Below are 20,295 nucleotides of genomic sequence, written 5' to 3' on the forward strand. Positions count from 1 at the left end.
TTAAGACCAAAGTGCACATCTGTTACATATGTGGTGGGTCCCTAAGTCCATCCTATGTATGCTCATTTGTTGGTTCAATCTCTGGGAGCCCCTACGGGTCTAGTTGAGTTGACTCTGTTGTTCTTCTTGTAGAGTCCCTATCCCTTACGAGTCTCTCAATCATTCCCCAAAATCTTCCATAAGAGTCCTTTAGGCTTTATTTAATGTTTAGCTGTTGGCCACTGTGCTTGCTTCTATCAGCTGCTGGGTATAGCTTCTCAGAGGAGTGTTATGCTCCTGTTGGCAAGCATTACAGAGTATCATCAATAATGTCAGGGATTGGTTCTGGTCAATGGTATAGTTCTCAAGTTGGGCCAGTCATTGGTTAGTCATTCTTTCATGCTCTACAACATCGTTGACCCTGAACTTCTTGTAGGTAAGACAAATTTTGAGTCAAAGGTTTTGTGGATGTGTTGGTGTCCTTATTCATTCATTGGAAGTCTTGCCTGGCTACAAGAGGAGGCCATTTCAGTTTCCATATCCCTGACTGCTAGGAGCTTCAGTTGAGTCTCCCTCAAAGACTCCCTGGAGCCTCCTATATCAGAGGTCTCTGTCATGTCCTAGAGATGCCCCCCAATGCACCCCATACATTGCAGATTTCTGTTCAGTCTCCTGGTTCTCTCCTCAATTCTTTTTATAATTGATATCTACTCTGCTTCTCCTTACCCTCTTCTCCCTATCTCCTTTCCCACCTAGTCCCCTCTTTCCATTCACCTCCAGTGACTTTTATATTCCCTTCTGAGTGATATTCAAAAATTTGCCTTTGGTCCTCCTTGTTATCCCTTAAGCAAAAACTGGTTAAAGAAACTGTGGTTAATTTACACAATAGAATAATCTTTGCCCATTGCATGAGATCTCTGCTTTTGGCTGCCATGGTTACCTGCTGCATTGGACGTTTATCTCTCTGGAACTGTAAGCCAAATAATAATTCTCTTCTGTAAGTTGTCTCAATCCTGGTCTTATCATATGAATAGAAAAAGAACTGATGCCTGAGGCATAAAGATATAAAACATTTGCCAAAACTTACTTATTTAGTAAGAATCAACACTGCATTTCAAGGTACAGGATTCAAATCCAAGTATTCTGATAATGAATCTTGCTTTAAATAGGGCACTAGGTTGTTCAGAGTATTATTATGAGGTTAACACATATCTGAAATACATACATGTGTGCCTGAATGTGCCTGTGTGTGCCTATGTATTCCTGTGTGTGTGTGTGGGTGGGTGTTATTAGAGATATGATTTGATATATCCATGAAATATATATGTTTATGTTTTTGATTTCCAGTATTTCTACATGGATAGCAAAAAAGAACTCTGCCAAAAGTTTATAACACCATCAATAAAAGCCACAGTGAAACTTGTGGGAACATAATGTCCTCTTGATTCTCTTAACCTGTTTTGATATGAATAATTTTGATATGAATGATTGTACTACATCCAATATTCCACTGTCTATTGCATGGGTGGGGTATATTCTCATATAATTTTATGAAGGTAGCACACAACATAACTCTTTCAAAATTAGTTTATTTGCTACTATATATAAACATGTCCATATAAGTTTGTGCATGACAGTGTGTGTAGAGATCAGAGGACAACTCTGAAAGTTGGTTTTCTTGTTCAGCTTTCAGAGGCAAGCTCTTTCTTCTTTATATCGTGCTGTTATGAGGGGCTAGCTTGAAGGCATGTTTCTGAACTATTTTCTCATCTTTGCTTCAAATTCTATTCTAAGAATACTGGAATAGAAATATATGCCCCACATCCAGCTTTGCATGTGGGTTCTGGAGATCAAATTCAGGTTGCCAGGCTTGCACTGCGAGGGTTTTTACCTACTAAGCCAAATCACCTGTCCCATTTGACTTTTGAATATAAATGAAAATTTCAAAAATATTTTTTTTGCTCTAGATGCAACCATTTTCTTAAGAATTTGGTTAAGTCATTGTTTTTGATGGCTGAGTAGTACTCCATTGTGTAAATGTACCACAATTTTTGTATCCATTCATCTACTGAGGGACATCTGGGTTCTTTCCAGCTCCTGGCTATTATAAATAGAGCTGCTATGAACATTGTGGTACATATATCTTTGTTGTGTATTAAAGCGTCTCTGGGGTATATGCCCAGAAGTGGAATAGCTGGGTCTTCAGGTAGTACTATGTCCAATTTTCTGAGGTATCGCCAGACTGATTTCCAGAGTGGTTGTATTAGTTTGCAACCCCACCAACAGTGGAGAAGTGTTCCTCTTTCTCCACAACCTCTCCAGCATCTGCTGTCATCTGAGTTTTGGATCTTGACCAATCTGACTGGTGTGAGGTGGAATCTCAGGGTTGTTTTGATTTGCATTTCCCTGATGGCTACGGATGTCAAGCACTTCCTCAGATGTTTCTCAGCCATTCAATATTCCTCAATTGAGAACGTTTTGTTTAGCTCTGCATCCCATTTTTAATAGGGTTGTTTGATTCTCTGGTGTCTAGCTTTTTAAGTTCTTTGTATACTTTGGATATTAGGCCTCTATCTGATGTGGAGTTGGCAAAGGTCTTTTCCCATTCTGTTGGCTGCCGTTTTGTTTTCTTAACAATGTCCTTAGCCTTACAGAAACTTTGCAATCTCATTAAGTCCCCTTAGAGCTTGAGCCATTGGTGTTTTGTTCAGGAAATTTTCTCCTGTGCCTATGTGTTCTAAGGTTTTTTTAGAACTTTTTCATCTAATAGCTTCAGTGTATCTGGTTTAATGTCGTGATCTTTGATCCACTTACACTTGAGCTTTGTACAAGGAGATAAGAAAGGGTCTATTTTCATTCTTTTCCATGCTGAGTGCCAGTTGGACCAGCACTATTTGTTGAATAGGCTGTCCTTTTTTCATTGAATGTTTACGGCTCCTTTGTCAAAAATCAGGTGACCATATATGTGAGGGCTCATTTCTGGATCTTCTATTCTATTCCATTGATCCATGTGCCTGTTTCTGTACCAGTACCATGCAGTTTTCATCACAATTGCCTTGTAATATAGCTTGCGGTCAGAGATAGTGATTCCCGAAGATGTTTTCTTGTTGTTGAGGATGGATTTCGCTATTTTAGGTTTTTTGTTATTCCACATGAAATTGCACATTGATCTTTCCAACTCAATGAAGAACTGGGTTGGAATTTTGATGGGGATTGCATTGAATATGTAGATTGCTTTTGGTAGGACGGCCATTCTTTAAATGTTGATCCTTCCAATCCATGAGCATGGGAGATCTTTCCATTTTCTGAGATCTTCCTCGATTTCTTTCTTTAGAGGTTTGAAGTTCTTGTCATACAGGTCCTTCACTTGCTTAGTTAGAGTCACACCAAGGTATTTCATAGTTTTTGTGACTATTTTGAAGGGTATCTTTTTCCTAATTTCTTTCTCCACATGTTTGTCCATTTTGTATAAGAAGGCTACTGATTTGTTTGATTTAATTTTGTATCCAGCCACTTTGCTGAACTTGTTTTTCAGCTGTAGGAGTTCTCTTTTGGAATTTGTGGCGTCATGTAAGTACACTATCACGTCATCTGCAAAGAGTGATGTTTTTACCTCTTCCTTTCCGATTTGTATCCCCTTGATCTCCTTTTGCTGTCTAATTGCTTCAGCTGGGATTTCCAGTACTATGTTGAATAGGTAGGGGGAGAGTGGGCAGCCTTGTCAAGTCCCTGATTTTAGTGAGATTGCTTCAAGTTTCCCACTGTTAAGTTTGATGTTGGCTTTTTGTTTGCTGTATATTGCTTTTATTATGTTTAGGTATGGACCTTGGATTTCTGTTCTTTCCACTACTTTTAACATGAAGGGGTGTGCATCTAGTGAAATGACCATGTGATTTTGTTCTTTGAGTTTGTTTATATGGTGGATTACATTGATGGATTTTCTTATATTGAACCATCCCTGCTAGAGAATATCATTCTGAGTAAGATAACCCAGTCACAAAAGAACAGACATAATATGCAGTCACTGATAGTGGGATGCTAACCCCAAATGCTTGGACTGCCCCAGAAACAACTCATAGACTGTGTGAAGTTCAATAAAAAAAAACAAATCAAATCAAAACAAAACAAACAAACAAACAAACAAAAAAACCCCATCATACTCAATCCCTTGCACACCAAGAAAATGTTGACTAATTCCGGGTTACACCCTGTTTTACATGTACTTTTTGCTCATTGTAAATAGTAAGACCTTCAAGCAGAGTACCAAACCTTAAAAAAAAAAAGGAAAAAATGCCAAGCACTGACACAATTGTATTTGTATACATTTATGCAAAAATGTTTAAAATTTTTTTCTTTTATCTTTGTTTTTTAAAATAAAGTTTAAAAAAAAGAATTAAGTACTGAAAAAAAATTCATATAGTGTTATGCCAAAATCCCTTTAAAAACTGTATATGTATTTCTCTTTTTAAAAAATAAATTTGTAAGAAAAAATATTTTTTGCATTTTTTTTTAAAGAAAAGCTAAATAGGCTGACTACACAATAGGACAACATGTTTTCTACCTGATCTTAAATAATCTCACTGTGTATTATTAGCTTGGTTATGATGTCTGCCAAGAGTTCAGGTTTTGAAGGCAAAAGGTACTTATAGAAACGTCTGTGTCTACAACTAACCAGGGACAAAAATTTAAATAAGTGTGTCTTTAGAAGACAAGTCTATTCTAATTCAAATCAACACACACACACACACAAACACACACACACACACACACACACACACACATGCAGAGAGGGGAATGTACATAGATTTCTTTGAGAACCATTTATAGTTTAGACTCTAATAAGAACCATTTATTCTCTTGCCTTTCACATCCTACTTAAAAACATTTGAATAATTTAGTTTGCTATTGATGAAACCTCAATTACAAGTAATTTCTATTTGTTTTAGAGTTAAAAGTTTTAAAGTAATAAGTATATTGAGTTGTTTTCTAGTCATATGTTAATGACACAGGTATGGTGTATGCTTTAACTCACTTAGAAATCCTGTCTGATGAAGAGAAGAATGATTTAGGTTAAACAGACTGCAAATGAGTGAAGAACTCACGTAAAATCTCATTGATGAATATTCTTTTGTTGGAAATTCTTTCCTGTATAGGTATTGTCTAAAATTTTGTTTTATTAGAAATAATCTTTGCTTTTGTTCATGGAATAATATTTAGTGTTATATCTTTACAACATATTAATTGCAGATATTTTGTGTCTACTATAAAAAGAAGACATGTGAAAATTTAAAAATTTGTAAAAAATTTCAAGAAATGAATGTCATATTTTGTTTAAAGGGACCTCATGAAATTCATGAAGATCAATTAACTAAAGTATCAGTGACTGGTTATATAATTTGATTTTAATGTATAATAATACATCTAAAACAAATTTTTTATTTTGATATTAGTGTCTTATGTTTGTTATCAATCAAAATAGAATATTTTGAAATATTAATATATAAATATGTAAAATTTCAGTTTAAGATTTTTTTAAATAAAAATACAATGCATCATGAATGTTGGTGCACAAAATTTTTTTGGTCATTCAGATAAACCACCGTGGAATTTAGATCACATTTACTTTGTTTCTAACAGTACCATAGAGTTTATTTAAAAACATAAAATAAAAATATTGAGAATTTTATTTGAATAATACATTTAATTTATAGTGACCTCAATGCTACATTAGCCCATTGTAGACTGGTATTTCATAGTGCAACTCAACTTTACAATTGTTATTTACCCAGTGTTTCTCTCTAAAGGAAAACACATATGCAATGCAACCATGTTAACTTTAGTGGTTTCCTTCTCTACTAGGCTATTATTGGTATCATTTTGCTAACCTGGTATGTGGAATGAGCTTCATGAAAAGAATTACGTATCATTTCCTTTCAGGCTTCTCATAAAGGTATCTATTTGAGCCTAGGTACATTGTCCTGGTTTTTATTGGCTAAATCTTCAAAAGAATCATAGTACTGTGAAGCAAAGATAAACTTCCCTCAAGTTTACAAGGTTGGGAGCATTTTTATTTTTGGAACAAAGTCTCAATAAAAAGTTACTGTCAGGTCTCAAACTAGCTCTGTTGCCAAAACTGGCCTTGAACCTTTGCTTTTCCTGTCTTTACTTTCTAGGATTAGGATTATAAACACATGCCACCACCATCTAATTACAATAGTTTACCATAGTAGATGATATTAGTATGTGTACATTATGAATAACTAAGACGCAGTTCTCATACGGGTTTTAGTTTAAAATGGAAATACTTTATCTAATTTCTGTCCCATAGTTTTGTGTTACTGTTTTCTCTGACTTTTGTAGACTTTAAAGGAACTCTGCCTTTTAGAATGTTAACTCTTTCTATTTTCTCATATTGTGTCTATCAATGAAAATTTAGAATAAAAATGGCAAGACAGTTACTCATTGCCTTTTGTCTTTAGATTAACAATTATGAGTTAAATTAATTGCTCTCCAGAAACCTAAAATACCAAATATTTGATAGATTCCAACTATCTGGTATGGCAGATTCATTTTCAAAAACTACTAATTAGTAGAAGATATGTATAGGACAAAAAAATAGGTATTCTATGTGATTCAGTTTTTGACATTGGGTAAGATTTTACATCATTTTACATATATCATATTACATAAGGGAAATAATTATTAACACAAACGAACTAATACAACTTTTAAAAGGAAGGCAGTAATTAATGTTATTTGCATCTGGGATGAAGGGCAGTGAAATATGCCAGGCACCAGAAGACAAGTACTGCATTGGTTTACTTACCTAAAAACACGAACGTGAAAGCAGGGAGTAAAAAGTGGTTACCATGGCTGGGAGAGAGGGAGGTAAGAAAAAGGAAGAAATTGGTCTAAGGGCCAAATGGCTTATTTATTTGGTAGGAAGAAGAGATGTACATCATGCATGTAACTTATTCCAAAATTATGGCTGAGATCACTTTTCAGAATTTCCAAATTCTGATACAAAGACGACAATGTGATAAAGTGAGGGATATGTTAATCATTTTGCCTTAATCTTCCCTTAGTGTTATAAATCTACCACATATCATGTTTCCTTAAAGCTTCTCTAAACTCTATATGTGTATCTCAAGAATTATACCTCATGTAACTGTTTTTCCAATACCACTTTAGATTGAAAAAGACAGGTGAAGCTGGAGCTAGTCTCTTACTTTGTGGGTTGTTCTTTTTCCTACCCTGTATCCCCCTTTCTCAATTTCACTCCCTATCACTAGATAGGAAAGATAGGAGGAAGGAGGGAGAAAGAATCCTTGAGTCTAATTTAATTTCTTTCTTCTTGTTTCGTTTTTGAACATGACTACTAACAAACCACCACCAATCCCCCTGAATGACCATCAACTACTGACCATATCTACTGGGGGCCCTACCATTTATGTAGCCTCAGAAAATTGCCAGAATTATAAATGTCACACGATCGCAAAAAACATCTGCAGCTGGCAAAGCTATTCCTCTCCTAGAGCACAAGACAAATCGTAGTCAGATCCTGCAGATAGACCTAAGTAGCACCATGTTCCCACACCTGTGATAAAAATAAAAGCATATTCTTACTATATTTCTGTTTTTTTTAAGAAAACAAAATTCTAGAACTTTCATTATGGGAAGTAATTAATGATTTAATCTGTGTATGCTATTACGAAGAAAATGTTCATGGTCTTGAGTCTGGCTCTCAGGTGTGCCACTTTGGTATTATCAAGTATGTTACGGGACGTCCTTTTCCTATATCATCACTGAGAACTTCCAATTGTGCATAATTACACTTGTGTGGCAGATCAAGGGTTTTGTTTTGTTTCACTGGGCATGCCTGCTGGTATTTTAGTTTGAATGTGAATTCCTTAGCGCAAAGAGGCAGCTCCATGAATGTCACAGGTTAAAAGGAAAAAAAAATGCAACATCAATTTGATTAATATCTCTAGCTAATGGGAGAAGAGTGATAGATTTTAATATGTTTCACTAAAATAACTGCCAGTGAAGCGAAGTTCAAACACACAGGGAGAGGATTTATGTACTTGCAGAGGCAGGTCATCCAGGAAGTCTAAGAGCTGAGAGGGTTCAGTGTGAGACAGCACATATTCTATTTCTCCATTGACATTTATAATTGTTTCCTTCCACATGATTTTATTGGAGATTAAACAGATAATACCCAGAAAGTACCTGCTGCCACATCATATTGTTGATTTATAGAATGTCTAAAATAAAACCTGAAGTGATATTAAACATAAAGAAAGGAATTTAAACACCTAGAATGCTTATACTATTGGATTAATATAGTAGGGAACCTAATAAACAAACAAACAAACAAACAAACAAATAAATAAATACATTAATGCTTTTACGCATTGCTGATATGGTATTGCTGAACTCATAGTAAAATATATCAGTTTATTTTGGCCAACCTTTCTGATGCTTAGTCATGACACTTTCTCAGTAATAGCTGAAGATAACATACTTCTAAAAATTATTTTATAATGCAATGAAAATTTAGAGCACTGTCTGTGTGGGGTATATGTGTGTGTGTGTGTGTGCGCGCGCGTGCGCGCGCACTCGCGCACGCATTCACATGATAATGATCCTATCCCATACTTGTTATTTTAGATACTGAAATATATTCTCTAGTTCAACAATAATTTTGGGGCACCCCCATATGCTCAGGGTGGATCCTGTTTATCAGAGAGGCACACCACTTTGTATACATAGAATATGAGCATATTGGGATTTCCTCCCAACAGACAATACACACCCATAAGGTACACCCTCATTTGCTTATCTTACCACTCATAACAGGTACTACGAGGCTGATAGGACCGCAGGAACCATGGCAGTACAAACACCAAGGCTGCACAATCATGATTGCTTCTACAGATGACTGATTTTCAGCTACGTTTCAGTTCCATGTGTTACCATCTATGACAATGGTAATCATCCTTCCTTCTAGACACATTTTTAAATCCTTTCCTGTTCCTCTTTGAGGAACAAATACTGTGTAACCTTTCTGGGAGAGACAGGGAGAAACATCAATTTACTGCAGATAGGGTGCCAATGACAAGACAAACAGTTGCGTCACTGTCTAGTTATGAAAAACAATGAATTAAGCTGAGATTGTGTGCAGGGATGGGAATGAGGGGAAACATTGCAACCGACGGGCAGCTCCACTACCTAAAAGATGTCTTTTTCTCTCTCCAACAAATGTTAATAGCTTATATAATTTTTAGAAACAAGGTATTTCCTGTGATTTGCATGTACTGTGAGTTTCCTGAGCTGTTTATTTCCATCAATGTTATTGGGGCCAATCTTTTACGCATCTCATCATGTGGGAAATCACAGTTGTTCTAATTTTGAAAGGTCCGTGTTAGATCTTGTATAGAGGACAGAGTTCTGCATTACCTTAAATCACTGGTATGTAGACAATGAAGTGAGAAAGTACCCCTGAGGGAAGAACGTATCCCATTCAATACCTGAGACAGATCAGAAGTACTCAACTCTCACTGAGGTTATTTGGCTAGGAGTTAAGTACAATAAACTACAGTGAAGAATTTCGGTATAGTCTTATAGCATTCATCCTTTTAATGCTTATCTTTCCTTCAAATAAGCTAAGCTGTTAGAACTGGGCTCATTTGAGTCTTCGATTGATAGCTGTCAGATGTTCTCTTTTGACCTTGGGCAGGGAACTGTCAATCAAATAACAACCAACTCTTTGGTAACCAGTATGACTGTCATAATGATAGCTGGCTGTTTTGAATATTTCATGGCAGCAGCTAAAGCAGAATTTATGTTTCAGAAGGTCTTGCTTTAGTGATAATTTCTGCAGCTCACATCAGCTTGTGTGATGTGAAAAAAAAATGACTTTGGCACAGGGAATAGATTCATTGGTGGATCCAAGCCTCCTGAGTAGACAATCTGCAAATACTGGTTCCAAGAGACCTCTGTTGTAAAGTCATCCATGGTCTACACAGCCTTGTTTTGAGTTTGAAGTCTTCATTTTTTAGGAGTGCCACCAAAGAAAGCAATAGGTCATGCATGATCAGCTTCTAGATGTGGCAGTGGAGTCCCTCTACCATATTTTTAGGGGCCTATCAGCCTTCTTCTGCATAGAGGACTTGAGGTGCTTGGAGCGGGAGGGATAACACCTTCAGCATGCCTCGACTGATGACAAAATTTTTTTGACAGTGTTGCCCATGGTGTGGTAAGAAGGGGTCAAGACATCGATTACCTACCTTGTCGGGAACTCTTGAGGCCCGGTCAGGATCAGTGTCTATTAGTTGGCTAATATGATTACCATAGCCTTCTACTTTGTAGAACAGGGTCATTCAAGTGTCTGAGTATGATACTCATTTTTTACAGCCGAGGATTAATATCATCATTCTTGCCATGGTCTCTTTATCACTCGGGAAAAAGATAAGCTGTTGTAAGAAAGAGGTCTATGATCTTGGAAGTTGTTTGCCTTGATAGAATTAAGCCATAAACCTATGAGAACCATTAGATTAGCCAGAGTGTGTGGGCTTCTTATTTTGTTTGTTTTTCGTTGTTTGTCTTTTAGAGAGGCGGGAGAAAAAGAAGGAGAGGAAGATGAAAAACAAAATGGTGTGGAGTTGGCTGGGTACAGAAGTGAGGGTGATTATGGGAGGACTTGGGGGGAGGGGAAGTGTGATGATAGTATATTGTATAAATGTTTTTCAATTAAATTTTGTTGAACATTTTTTAAAAAGTGTAGATAGAAAAGAATGACAAGTAAGACTATTGACTGCTTTTCTGTGTTTGCAGATTGTAGGATTGTATTGTAATTATTCCTCCAGGAGGAGTCTTCCAGGTTGGTTCCAGCTCAATTCCTCCAAGTCATCTGTCCTAAATGTGTCTTCAGAAATAGGGTCTTATCTTTAGTTCCTGGTAGTCAAGTGAGAAAGATAGCAGTAGCCTATGTTCCTCCGGAGGTATTCTTGAACATCCATGACCAACACCTTGTAAAGAGATTTCTTTTTTTTGGCATTGGTCTTTTTGTTAAATGACCTATGGCTTTAGGGGGAGCATTATCACTTCAAGTCCGGTAACTTCGTGTGTGTGTGTGTGTGTGTGTGTGTGTGTGTGTGTGTGTGTGTATGAAAAGATCAAATCTCCTTAAGAATTGTTAGAGTGATTTATCCCCCCTCCCCCTCTTTCCCTCTGTATTGAACTTTCCTCTTCTAAGTGAATTCCCCTCCCCCTTTTCCCTATATGCTCTCCATAGTGCTGATGTCCTGCCATTATTCTCCGTGAAACTCCTCACCTTTTTCCTACATAGTCTCTTCATTAATTCTTATTATCTGCAGTGACTCCAGGTTATAGTCTCACACCTAAAAGTTCAGGGCTAGGGCCCATGGTAATATCTGAGACATATAAATATAAAAGGAACGAATTCAGTTTTAACTCTGACATATTTTATTTGGCCACATTACCTCTGCTTAGTTAGATAACCATAGTTAAATTGTAGGGCTCTGTTCTCTGAGAGGGCCTAGAAACACAAAACCCTGTTGGCAATAGATTCTCCAGTAAAGGGAACAAGGTCCTTTGAGAAAATAGCAGATTCTTGATTTGGGGTAGGAAATGAGCCGGAAGTATGTTCTAGCATTAGGAAGTACTCTAAAATAAACTGAACTAAATTAGTTAAATTAGGTAAACTACAATAATAAGATGTAGGGAACTGTGCCATATTAGACTTTTGCAGCCATGTTGAAACATTAGAACATAGTGCGGCAGGGGTGCTGATTACCAGGGACAAAAGCCATGTCGTAACTGCATTCTGGTACTCATCAACAGCTTTGTGAAAGAGACAAAGGGGAAGAAATGGCAAGTCTTTAAGAGTGTCAATCAATATGTGCGCAGACATGAGTAAAATAGAGAAAGATTCTTAGCCAGCTATCATAACAGCTATCATAGATGAGGAACAGCAGCTTGTGTAAACCACTGCAAAGGACTAGTAAAGAACAAAGAATTGTTTGTCCAAATTTCCCCCCAAATGCTTAATGATAGCCACTGGAGTTATAACACATATCTATGCATTCTTTGATAGTTTCCTTGCCTATGATGAAGCCAGATTTACAGTTGTGTTTCTAGAAAATAATGTACAGAATATGAAAAAGCAATTCTTTATCTTGGTATTATGAAAATACCACCTTAGCTATGACAACAGATAACATGACAGTTAGGAAGTCACACAAACAACTGAATCAAATTAGAGAAGATGTTAGGGTTTTGGTAGTCTTCTAAAAACAAAAACTTCGTAGCCTCAGTAGTACAATCTTTTGACAACAGACAACAAAGAAAAATTATTTCTTGTACATTTTACAAAATCTGTGGCCTTACTCTTTAGGGATATCATAGTCACAAAGATCAAGAAACAGTGAACGAGGTAGAGAGCAAGGAAATCATTGACTGGATATTTGAGAGCACAAGATATTTGTGAGCAAATATCTTTGAATAACACTTTTAGCTTGGTTTTATAGTTGGCAACCTACACTTTTGAGACAATTAGCCCATTGCTGGTTTTTCATAAAGCGTTATTAAAGCAGCAGCATACTCTTGCTTTATCATGTGACAGCGTTCATGTATAAGCTGAGTTCCTGTGACTAAGGCTACTTGCCTGTCAGGCTCACATATTTAGTGCCTGAATTATATAGGACCTGAATTATATAGTCATAAAGAACATCCAGGGGTTATTTTTTGTCCCTCTCCCATAAAGTTCAAATAATTTTCATGCCGAAGTTTTAAAACATCATTTGATTTAAATCATCTGTGCATTCTAATATACTGTTGCTTTTCAGGTTACAATTTGTGATATACTTTGCCGAGTGTTCATGCCCATCTCTAATTGAGCCTCTTAGCATCTATGGTTAACACCACTTTACACATAAAAAGCTAATGTTGGTAGGTCACGTGATTGTGGAGAAAGGCACAGAGTTCCTGCTGACTCAGATTTTAAAGCCTGAGTCTAAAGTTCAGATTATACTTTTCTGTCATTCATATTCCTGGGTCAAGTGCAGATGCTTAGAGTCACCTTTAGGGATAATTCAGATATAATTTATTAAACGTGTCGAGCTCTTACTTTGTGACGGCTTCTGTAAAAATGGAGTCAGTGTCCCCTCTGTAAGATTCCAAGCTGCACGGAATGACAAACACATTCATTCACCCATCTCTGGAACTTGCTCTCACTCCCTGGAAGCTCTGGTAAGATTTATAACCACCGCGTTAAGTTACTTTCTCATCACTACGATGAAACACCTGATAGGAACAGCTGAAAGAAGCTTTATTTTACCTCAGGATTTCAGAGATTTTCATCCATGGTCTTTGACCTCACTGAACCTAAGCCCATAGCGAGGCAAAACATCATATTGGAAGGGCTGTGCAGAGACAGAAACTATTTACTTCTTGGTATACAAGGAGCAGAGGGACGGGGACAAGATAACTATCCCCCAAGAAGCTATTCCAGGCTCTCTTCTTTCTCTGCCTCAGCATCAAAACATAATATTCATAAATATCACTGTCAGCAGGGGACCAACTGCTAACCACATGGGTCAACACAACTGAACCATTCCTACTCAAGGCATGATCCTGGTTCTGTGCCGTCTCTTTATATTACATTGTCTCAATGAGGGACATAGCAGATATGAGCATGGCCTTTCTCTTCCCTTTCCATGTCATTTCTATTTCTCTCAGTTCCTTGTTTACCATGTGCAATAGCAGCAGCAGCTGACCTTGATGAACTCTGAGTTTTTGTTAATTAATGGATGCAGCAAAGTATTTTACCTTGAAGTGAAAAGTTAACGTTGCTTCAGGTGATTAACATTTTTCTAAAATGCCAGTTGCATGCATTTTTTTTTTTACTTTTTGCATTCTTAATAAGTTAGTTCACTCTGCTTCTTGCCTCGTGTTATTAAGTATTGCACATATGTCAGACACATGTCCTTGGAATATAATCTCTGTTATGATGGTCATGGTGGCAATGATGTCATCCTAGAACTTGAGAAGTAGAGGCAGGAGGATCAGGAGTTCAAGGTTAGGCTTTAGCTGTATGACATGACACATATCTTTAAAAAGGATAGAAAAATCAAAATCTTGGGAGAGCAAATTTGCTTGATAATCACTCACACTAAATAAAATTCCCGAGTACTGCAGTTTTTACTCATTAAGAGGAAAGGGGAAAAATACCAACCTATTCTTCTGGATACTTTACGGCTAGAAAGTGGGCACACTCTTTCCTTTGAAAGCTTGTAATTCATTTCAGTGGACATTTTCTTCTGGTTGACAGCACGTTGAGTGTAAAGATAAATGACGGACAGAATACCAAGCCCCATTGAACACAGTTAAGCATTCTGGCGATCTCAGCCCTGGCTTGACAGAACAGAGAAAGATTTCCTTTGAGCCATTCTTAGATTCATGACAGGATCACTTTCAAACACTAGATCTTTGATGGCGCTGCTATCTATACATGATACTTCAATTCCCTGTTAAGAGGATACAGTGCCTGTTGGGATTTGACACGTCAAGCCTAAGTTTTAATAACTCTAAAAGTATGAGGTAGCCAGCCAGGAGAGACTTAAAGGGGCTTTTGGAAAGGCACCTTATTACTTTCATATCAGAACAAATTTAAATAAAAGTCTGCCCGTTTCATTATTATCAGGAAGCATATTTTTTTCAACTCTACATTTCTATGGCAACGCTTCTACAGTGACAATTCACTCTTTAATTTGAGAGTTGCACTATGCAAAAGGTATTTAATTTCTTACTCTCTAGGCAACTCCTAAGCCTGCTTACTAATGGCAGCAGCATACATTATTAGGAAAACTCACTTGACAGTTTTTTGGACAGAGGTGAGATAATTACTTGCTAAAGTGGTTTTAGGTTTCATGACTAAGGACTAGCCCCAAATTTTATTGGAACTCTTCCTCAGAAGAAAGCCATGTGTAAATAAATGCTTTCTTCAATTTTTCCCCACTTTAATTCATTAATCATCAAAGTGTTCCTCATCTTTGAAGTGCAGAATATTTGTTTCTTTGTTAATTAACTTATTTATTACTGAGACTGTCTTTAGAGACTTCCAGCCCTAGCATCAACTTGCACTCCTGATTTTTCTTTCTTAGCTTGCCAAGGCAAGGAATACATTCACCATCATACTTGATAAAATTTGCAGAGAATTCTGGTGTGCTATGGAACTCCAACTATTTTCATATTAATCATGTATACTGTTGCCCTCACGCTATAGCTATGAATATAAAAATATAAATGCCTAGTGCATCCCATATCTTTCTTGCTTGGCTCTAGTTTGGGTGAAAGATTGTTTCCTACATAGTAATATTGAGACCTACTAAATCATATATGGGATGATGTCAGTGGGAGGTGACCAGGTCTTTGCTGTCACTGTCCTCAGGAAGAATATGGGCAGTTCTCATGGACTCTACCATTTCTCCAAGGGTGAGGTATAAAAGAGCAGTTCTGGCTGGAGTCTCTCTGTGGCTTTCTATTTAGCATTCCCTGTAACCTTTCCTGTTGCACATGCTTATACCATTACGCTGTCTTCTACAGTGACTCAGCATCTTTCCTATGACTCAGCATAGGAGCTCTTTCCCAGGAACTTTGCAAATTGGCTTCCAAACAAAGGAATTCATTTTCTCCAAAATAAACCTTTCCTCTTTCCAAAGTACTCTGATTTAAGTATTTTTTACTTATTGGAGCAACAAACACTAAAATAAAAGACAACTTTCCTAAACGGTTTTTGGTTCTGAAGCTGATCATCAGTCAGGTTGTTTCCACTCTGCTAAAGACCATCTCTTGTAGATTTCCATGATGCCAGCTATAGTCTTCCTGTCTACCCTGGTACAACTAATAAGGGGAAAGCTTTTTGTATGAAATTTTAACATTCCCTATCTAGAGTTTGCCACCGTCTCTATTGATTTAGATTTGATTTGAACTACCTGTTTTACATGTCTATGTAGAATTGTTTATGTTTCTTTGTTCTCACTGGCAGTTATGCTGGATTTTTAGATGGCTGAAAACACAGGCAGCATGGTTGGTTCTACAAGCATCATGGAAGGTGCAATACTGTAGACTACTAGTCATCTGGGTGCTTCGTTTTCGCCTCACCTTGTGCTTTCCACACACACATCATTTTGTTGGTAAGTTTCTTAATTATTCTATTGATGACATGTCATCAATGTGTCTCTTTTCACTTACAATGTACTTCATGGTGCCTCAGATCTGCTCTCACTATGTAATGGTAAAACACAATGTACTTAAGCACAATTTCAAAATCTGCTCAGTCTTTAGAAGGTTTCCAACAGAGCCTTACTATGTACAACAGCGTGGAAACTCATGAAATTGATGGGGTAAGGAAAAGATGAGCATATAATTTAATAGATAATTGTTTTAGGTTTAAAGTTGGTTGAATGGGAAAGAAAATATTTTCAAGGATAAAGAGTATTTGTATTTATTGTGATAAATTTTATAATTTAGGCATATTTAGTTTAGAAATAAGTTTAAAGCATAATATATAAATTCTGGTTTTCAATTAAAATGTATTAACTTGCGCTTAAGCTATTTTTTATCTAGTAATTCTCAATTTTAAAATTATTTACTTTATTGAATTATTTCAATTTTAATACCGCTTAATAAAGTATTACTTAATAAGGTAAGTAATGAATATATTTATCTCACACTAAAATTTATTTATTTTAAGAATTTTCAGTATAGAATGAGACAATACGCATCTGAATAAAAATACTTACCTTTTGCTAATCTCAGAATCCATGCGTATAGTTTTAATAAATTATATCTTTTACCTTTTAAGTATTATTACCTCAAAGTTATATGTATTACATATATGCCATGAATATAAGCAACTCAGATTATCTAAAAGTAATTGGAATTTGTAATTTTTAATTCCTATACTTTAATAGTCAATATTGATTTTAGAAATCAGAATAAATTTAGAAATTTTACCCAGACCAAGGACAGAAGCAATCTGATGAAAGCAACTTCTCAACTGAGGCTCTCTCTTTAAAGTGATTCTTGTTCATGTCACACTGACAAAAATAATGAGCACTATTTACCCCTTGTTACCTTCATAGAAGATACATAACTATTAAATTATAACATTTTTTTCTGGCTTGTCCTCAGGGCCCCATGTTCATATTACAATATAATATAAAATATAACCTAACATCATAGAGTTCTTAACAACTTTGAGACTTTAAGTATACAAAGCCTCTTTAAAACTCCAAAGTGTCTTAGCCTTGAGGTTTATAAAATCAAAAATAATCTATAAACTTTGTACTCAAAAAGGGAAGAAGCAGGCACAGTTATAGTTAGATCCAAACAAAACCAAACTCCATCAGTGTCTTAGTTAGGGTTTCTGTTGCGCAGACAAAACACCATGGCCAAAAGCAGCTTAGGAAGGAAAGGGTTTCTCTCATCTAATGCCTTATAGTCCACCATCTAGGGAAGCCAGCACAGGCACTCACAGCAGAAACCTAGAGGTAAGGAGTGATGCAGAGGACATTGAAGAATGCTGCCTACTTGGTTGCTCCTTATGGCTTGTTTACGCTTCTTTCATAAAGCACCAAAGACTCAGGGATGCAACTGTCCATCATGCTTCAGGTTCTCCTTCATGACTTACAATCATGAAATGGCCCTACGAACTTCCCTGCAGGTACTTGATGTGGGCATTTTACTTATTAAGATTCCCAAAAGTCCCTGCCTATGTCAACATGTCAAAAATCCTAACCAACACACTGAGTATCTAATATCTGGAACTCGCTAATGAACTTTTGAGCTCTGAAACCTGTAATTATTCCTATCATTTTAACTTTGCCCTCTCCAACACACACAGCTTGTTTTCTAGGCTAAGTATAGTTCACACCTGCCACTGTCCTTGACAGCCACCCCGTGGTTCTGACATACTCAATATTCTGAAGTCTCCTCTGCAGTTGAGGATGCAATTTCACCAATGGCCTCTGCTAGAGTGTCTTCAGGACCCTTGATCTAGAAACATGGCAGCAAGCATCATCTTCATTATGCTACAAATTCATTCCTAAAACGTCTACTACAACTGGAAGTGTACCTTTACCTCCAGGCCTCTCTGCAGGAATTGCACCTCTGCCACATGGTTCTAAGCCTTCCTGCCTTCAAAGCCAATAGCATGTGGGTGAATGTTAGGCACTATCAGTTTCTTGTTAGCTTGAGATTGTCCCACTTGAATATGCTTTCTCACGTACTGACTCATGTAATGACCCTGAGAAAATACTTCCAGAATACTTTATCTCTATGGTGATGGTTTCTTATTAACCACAGATAATTGTTCTTCCCCTGCTAAACTGCACTAATTATTGCAGCAAATTAAAGATTTCACTTCAGTGGTTCTAGTATCTTATGACTCATGCATGATGTGCTAGCACCACCTAACCAGAAAGCACAAATCTTTATTTGAGAATTGCACGTATATAGTCTTGACAGAGCAATGGAGAGGCTCTCAAAGTTTCCCCTGAAACTTTGTAAGGCAAGCCTCTGGCATCTGCATTTCTTTAATCAGAATAGTCTATGGAATTCTAAGCACCTAACTGCTTTCCCTATCCAAAGTTACCAAATCTTCCATCCTCCCACACAACAGTACAGGGTATAAAAGCCACTTGGTTAGCTTTCATTACAGCAAGACTCCACTCTCTGGTACCAATTTCTGTTTAAGGTTGCTTTATTGTTTACATTGAATTTTAGGTAAAACAGTGAACAAAATCAACTTGGGGAGTGACAAGTTACAGTTCCTCATTGAATTAAGTCATGGAAGAAACTCAATGTAGGATCTGAAGTCAGGAACTGAAGCACAGACCATTGCTGCTTAATGGCTAAGTCACTGGCTCATTCAGCTACCTGTCTTACGATATTACCCTCAGGGAGATGGATCCTCCCAAATCATTCAGTGATTAAGAAAATATCCCACAGACGTGTCCACAGGTCAGTCTGATAGGGACTATTCCTGAATTTAGGCTTCATCTTCCTAGGTGACACTATCTTGTGTTAAGTTGACAAAAACTAAGGATCTCAGTAATTATTAATTAACCTAGGTCTGCAGTAGACCAAGTACTGTGGCCTTTTCTTGTACTCTGCCCTCATTCCCAGGGGACTAAAAAGATTTTGGTAAAACAACCCACATTCCTCCTTATTATGGGTCCCTATCAAGTCCTATTCTGTTTTATTTTTATTCCTAAGTATCACATTTTTGCCTGGAACCCATAGTAAAACACATACCATGTCACTAGAATAATTTTCTATCAGGCAACACACACACACACACACACACACACACACACACACACACACACACACACACACCATACTCTTCTATGAACCAGAGTGAGCAACAGAGACCAAAGAACAAAACATCTATCAAACCAAGACAAGGCCAGATATCTGCAATGAAAATTATAATCTTTCTAAATCCAGATGTTCAGATGACAGCATAAGAAGACAGTCAATAGCTTTCAGGGTATTTTCTCCACTAGAGACCAGTAACCCTACCACATCAGTTTCTGAAGATTGCAAGTTAGTTCGAGCAGAAGAAAAAGACTTTAAAAGAGCCTTAATGATTACTCTAGAGGTCCTTAAAGAGGAAATGAATAAACTCCTCAAAGAAATCGATGAAAACACAAACAGTGGGATGAAATGGATAAAATGGTTCAAGACAGGAAAGTGGAAATAGAATCAATAAAAAAAGCCTAAAGTGAGGAAAATCTGGAAACGAAAAACTTAGGAACTCAAACAATAACCACAGTGGCAAGCCTCACCAATTGAATACATAAGGTGAAAGAGAAAATTTCAGGTATTTAGGATATAGAAGAAATGGTGGATATTATACCCTGTACTGTTGTGTGGGAGGATGGAAGATTTTGTAACTTTGGATAGGGAAAGCAGTTAGGTGCTTAGAATTCTATAGGCTATGTTGATTAATGAAATGCAGATGCTAGAGGCCTGCCTTACACAAACTTTGTCAAAGAAAATGTTAAAATAAAAGTAATCCTGACAAAAAATATTCAGGAAAATTGGGAGACTATGAGAAGACAAAATTTAAGAATAATAGGAATAGATGACAAAGAAGAAATCTAGGTCAAAGGCAAAGAAAGTAATTTCAACAAAATCATAGAAGAAAAGTTTTCTAACCTTGAAAAAGTGATGCGTTTGAAGGTACAAAAGAATAGGAACACCAAATATGCTGAACCAGAAAAG

The sequence above is a fragment of the Micromys minutus genome (genome assembly GCF_963924665.1).
Source record: "Micromys minutus genome assembly, chromosome: 26".
Taxonomy (NCBI): Eukaryota; Metazoa; Chordata; class Mammalia; order Rodentia; family Muridae; genus Micromys; species Micromys minutus.